Below are 6,000 nucleotides of genomic sequence, written 5' to 3'. Positions count from 1 at the left end.
CCATGCCACGGACATTTAGGCCTATATAGGAAACAACCATTTTGATCATAAATCAAGAATCTTATTTTTCAGTAAGTTTAAACTAGCTGCAACAGACAAAATGAATAAGAGTAAAGAAGTTGATATTTTGACTATCACTTGTAATATTACAGTATGCAATGGAGCATAATGTTGAAGGAAAAGCCTATAAGCCATATTTTTAAGAAAGTTATTTTAGTTTTTTTGAGACAAATTATTTTAGGTAGTTCAATTTCTTTTCATCTTAAAAAAATGGGATGTGGTGGTTTTGTGTAAGTTTGAAATATGAAGTATCAAGAATCTACTATTGCCCTATACTAATTAAAACACTGTAAAATCTCTTTCATTAATCTTACTAACATTTATTTATATTGTACACAAAAACCAAATTTATACGTAAGAAAACATAAAAATGTTATATTTTTTTATAAAGTGTAAAACAAATTGTGGGCCATCATTAAAACTGTATGGCACACAGTTTCTTTGAACTTTGAAGCCCAATCTTATAGAACACTTTACCAACCCAGCATACATACATACATAGTAGTTTATATAAATAACTTCTTAACATCAACAATTTCTGGCAGCTGGCATCTGAAGGTAACAACAGGTTATTACTATCATCGTGGAATGGCACCAGTCTTTTGTGCAGCTGCCATCGCATTTTCATTGGCTATAATCTGGAATTCTTGAAATCTCTGTGAAACGCGCTGGTTCATCTTCAGATATTTCTCCATGCAATTTAAAGCACATTTATCCTGGTAAAAATAATAATGGTAAGTAATATATCCCGTAGATTTATGTACAAATTATTGTGTTATACAGAATAACATTTAAAAATAAAATTTAATTAGGCCTACCTCATCACTTTTAACTGTTCTTGATGTAAAGTCCCAAATGCAGTCATTAAAACAGAGTTCTGATAATTTGTTGTAAGACACTAAGAAGTCACGAAACTGAAACATAAGAAAAACAAATTGTATATATAAGTACTGAAGATCATATGGATATAGTTCCTAAAATTTTAGCTGCTAAACAATAGTCTGTAAAACTAGTTCCTCAGTAGGATTAAGTTTGCATTTACAAAATTTAAGAAATAAAGTTTATATCCCCTTTTGTTAAAACTCTAAGTTAAACAAATCAAACAAGCTAATCAAGAAATAAGAAGCACGTCTAAAGAGTACATAACTCTTGCACACCTTGCTACATAAGGGTTGTGCATCCGTAGTTACATCCACTCAAGGCAATAGTTATGTTTTGCCATACAGATGTGAAGCATACTATCTTATTTCCAACCTCATTTCGTGGAATTATTTTACTCAAAATGTTTAGCCAAGGAACAAAAGAATTGTTTGCACTTCACTTCTGTTCTGAGATAATTTGAACTCCTTTTTGTACTCTTGCTCTTGTGTTAGCCAAATGACAAATGGGTCAGTACCAGATAGTTAACACTGCACATGACGCAATAATACAGTTGAGAATGTTGCTGACAATAGTAGTTCTAAATTGTGTCGAATCTGACTTGCCCAATACAGTATTATCAGCAGATTTAATTTCTTCACACAGCTTCAACTTCTTTAAATTGTGACAAACAAGTAGTCTGAGTTTTACTGGTAATATCTCTCTCTCTCCTTCACCCCTCTCTCTCTCCAGAACTAATTTAAAACTATTCATACATAAGACCTGAAAGTGGCATTATTCTCATGTTGCATTTATTTTGGGAATATTATTTCGAACAATGAGAGCTCCCCCAGACAACAGAGCCTATGTTTATTTTAATGAAATATTAACAAAACAGTGGGGAAAGATGATGGTAAATAATTAAGCTTGAAATTTCTTCTTCGTCTTCTTCTTCTCCTTCTTCTTCTTCTTCTTCCTCCTCCTCCTTCTTCTCCCAACATTGGAGGATAAGTTCATTGTTACCTACCAGTCCAATAAAGTGCATAGATATTCCCTGCCTCTTGTAATTTTTTGTCAAGACTGGAACAGACTAGTAGGTGTTTGCTACTGTTGGGTTATCTGCATACAAGTATGGTGCATTCGTCAGATGAATATATGCCAACTTTGAAGAGATGAGCAGCTAGGCAGGTACAGTATGTTCGATGGCTAATCTAAAGGCAGTAGTAGCTTCTTTCCTTGGTTGGTTTTTATATTTTTCTCAACGTTATTAATGTTTTTCCACGATTTTCCTTGCGTTTGATTTTGAATACTTGTGTTGTATTGTGTGTTTGCTGTCCTTTTAACTAATTTCTGAATGGATTTTTTGTCAATTTCTCTAATTTGCTGTTCTAATTTGGTTCCTTTTTGGCCTTTCTTAAAATACATCAAGAATATCCCATCAGATAAATAGATAATTATGAAATTATAACTCTCATTTGGAATCTCTACTTAAGATAAGCTTTAACATATTTTTGGTAAACAGGCAATAGAACTTCACCAAATTGTTAGAGTAACTTAATAAGAATATTAATTGATATGTAGGTCTAATTAAATCAACTTAGAAAGCATGATGGAATATTCAGATTGTCAATTTCTATAAATGAATACAATATAATATTTTATTACTCAGTCAATGACAAATCAATGTAAAATAATGACTTATTTTATAGTCATTAAGTTTATATACATGAATTACAAAATTGCGAACGCTTTCGCCTATTCAGGCATCCTCAGGCAGAGTTATACAATATCTCAATGTCACATACGTAGCTATTGGTGGTGAGTACTATTTGAATTAATGATGTACAAGCCATCTCCATTAATAAAATGTAATATTACAGGTAGTAAACTTAATAATGTTAAAAATATTAAAACCATTTAGTAATTAAACTTCATAATATGTGGAACTCTTGTTCAGTCCAATGAGTGGTGAATATCTGAAATGTATAAAAAATATAATAGAAATGGGAATATCAAATGTAAATTGTAATCGAATTGGATATTTAAAAGTACTCAAGTTTTTATATAAAAAGAAAGAAAACGTAAACATACAGTTATATGAACTTTATTTAATCATTTCAAAGACCTTTGGACAGACATGGCCTCTTGTCGACCTAGAAATTAATGAAAAGATCCATTCACTAATGGAAAATAAATACAATAATCTGAATAAGAAATTAGATAGCCTTACAAACAAAGTTGAAATTAAACATGATATTGAACAACAGAATCCAAAACCCAACAGGACAATTAATTTAACCGATGTAGAATTCACACAGGAAGAAACTAACATTTTGAATCTAGGTTACAAATATAATTTTCCTCAACCCAATATAAACCAGACATTAGATACGTTAATAATTGAAACTGAAACCATAATACAAAATTGTGCTCATCCAAACAAAGATTTTCTCAGACATCAAACCGCAAAGTTAATAAAAGACTACAAAAACAGTTCCAAAACCAAAAAACAATTCAAAAAAGCCAAACAAATAAAACGAAAATTAAATAACTTACAGAAAAAATTTAATGATAATAATTTGGTCCAAGTAAAAGCCGATAAATCCAATGCTGTAGTAATTTTAGATAAAGAACAATATTGCAAAAAAAAAAAACTTTAGAATTTTTTGAGAAAAATCAAATTATTGAAATTAAAAATGATCCCACAGATATTTATCAAAAAGAAATTAGAACCGTTTTGAAAATAATGCCAGATAGTATCCCACCTAATGAAATCTTTAAATATATTAACCAAAATCCAAAAATTCCATCTATGAAAACCTTACCCAAGACACATAAAAACCCCATAACAATGAGACCAGTAGTTAATTGTATAAATTCTCCAAATTATAAAATATGCAAATTTCTCCAACGTTTTCTAAAATCTGCTTTGAAATTACAACATTTATACACAACAAAAAATTCAAATCAATTGATTAATAAACTTCAAAATTTCAAGATTACAAAAAATACTAAAATGTTATCATTAGATATTGAAAATTTATACACTAATATTCCCATAAAAGAAACGCTTGACATAATAGAGAAAAAACTACTTAAAAACAATATACAAAAATCCACAATAGAGAAAATAATTAAACTACTACACATAGTAACCAAACAGAATTATTTCCAGTTCAATAATAAAATATATACACAACAAAAAGGATTAGCTATGGGTAACCCATTATCCGGTTTACTTGCTGAAATATTTATTCAAGATATTGAAGATAAAGAAGTCAATAATATTCTAAAAACACACAACATTACATTTTACAATAGATACGTAGATGATACTTTAATAATTTATGAAAGCCAACAAATCAATAAACAAATATTAGAATCTTTCAATAATTTGCATAATAACTTAAAATTCAGACAAGAAATTGAAGTTAATAATATGATTCATTTTTTAGACATTATGATAAAAAAACATAAAAATAAATTAGAATTTAATATTTACAGAAAACCTGGAATTACTAACCACAGCATCCCCATAAATTCAGAACATCCTACTGCACATAAATTAAGTAACTTCAATTACATGGTCAATAGATTAATACAATTTCCACTAAGTAAAAACAATTACAAGAAAGAATATAATAAAATAATACAAATAGCCAACGAAAATGACTATAGTACTAATTTGATTAAAAAACTAATAAACAAGAATAAAAGGAAAAAAGAACTAAGTAATATATCTACATTAACAAAACAAAACAAGACCAACAAAAAATACTTTAGTTTAACATATAATAAATATATATCTAGCAAATTAGCTAACTTTTTTAAAAAAGAAAATATTTCCATAGCGCACAAACCAACTAATAAACTCAATAACAATTTAAACAATAGACTTCAAGAAGTTAACAAGCTCCACAATAATGGTATTTACAGATTGGAATGTTTTACATGTAAAGAAAAATATATAGGACAAACCAAAAGAAATTTCAAAATTAGATACAATGAGCACATTTCTGACTTCAAACATAATCGTAAGAAATCTACATATGCATCTCATCTAATAGATACTGGACATGAATTAGGCCCAGCAAATGAAACCTTAAAAATATTAAAATGAGGAATAGAAACTAAATTGATAAATTCTGCAGAAGAATATTACATTGCTAAACAGATTCAAATAGAGAACAGCATTCTTAATGAAAATTTAACCCAAATCCGAAATCCCCTGTACAACCTCTAACCCCGTCACCACGCAGTATCCTTCCGCGTAGTTGTTTACACGAATATACACTTCCCCCACGTCATACCAGTTACAGTCCTAATAGCAGCAGGTCGTCTCACCACTACGTAAGTACCTCCATAATTTAACCCTCCAATTAATTTTTCAAAATTACTAGAATTGATATTAATTATTATTTCATTACAGATAATTTACATTAAACACAGGATGTTATAGTAATCCATACAGTTGCTAACTATGCAGTTGTCACATTTTAAATCGACGTGAGTACTTTTAAATATCCAATTTGATTACAATTTACATTTGATATTCCCATTTCTATTATATTTTTTATACATTTCAGACATTCACCACTCATTGGACTGAACAAGAGTTCCACATATTATGAAGTTTAATTACTAAATGGTTTTAACATTTTTAACATTATTAAGTTTACTACCTGTAATATTACATTTTATTAATGGAGATGGCTTGTACATCATTAATTCAAATAGTACTCACCACCAATAGCTACGTATGTGACATTGAGATATTGTATAACTCTGCCTGAGGATGCCTGAATAGGCGAAAACGTTCACAATTTTGTAATTCATGTATATAAACTTAATGACTATAAAATAAGTCATTATTTTACATTGATTTGTCATTAACTGAGTAATAAAATATTATATTGTATTCACTAATTAAATCAGCCAAATCTATATTGATCTAAAAGAAGGTGGAACAGCTCAGAGGAAAGAACACTAGCTACTATCTTATAGCAGAGAGAATGTCTAACTGAATCTGGAATTAGAGAGTGTAGCTTACGAAATGTGTGATATGAATACAGTGCTGAACCA

The sequence above is a fragment of the Periplaneta americana genome, chromosome 4, assembly GCF_040183065.1.
Source record: "Periplaneta americana isolate PAMFEO1 chromosome 4, P.americana_PAMFEO1_priV1, whole genome shotgun sequence".
NCBI classification, from domain to species: domain Eukaryota; kingdom Metazoa; phylum Arthropoda; class Insecta; order Blattodea; family Blattidae; genus Periplaneta; species Periplaneta americana.
Note: the sequence above shows the minus strand (reverse complement) of the source record.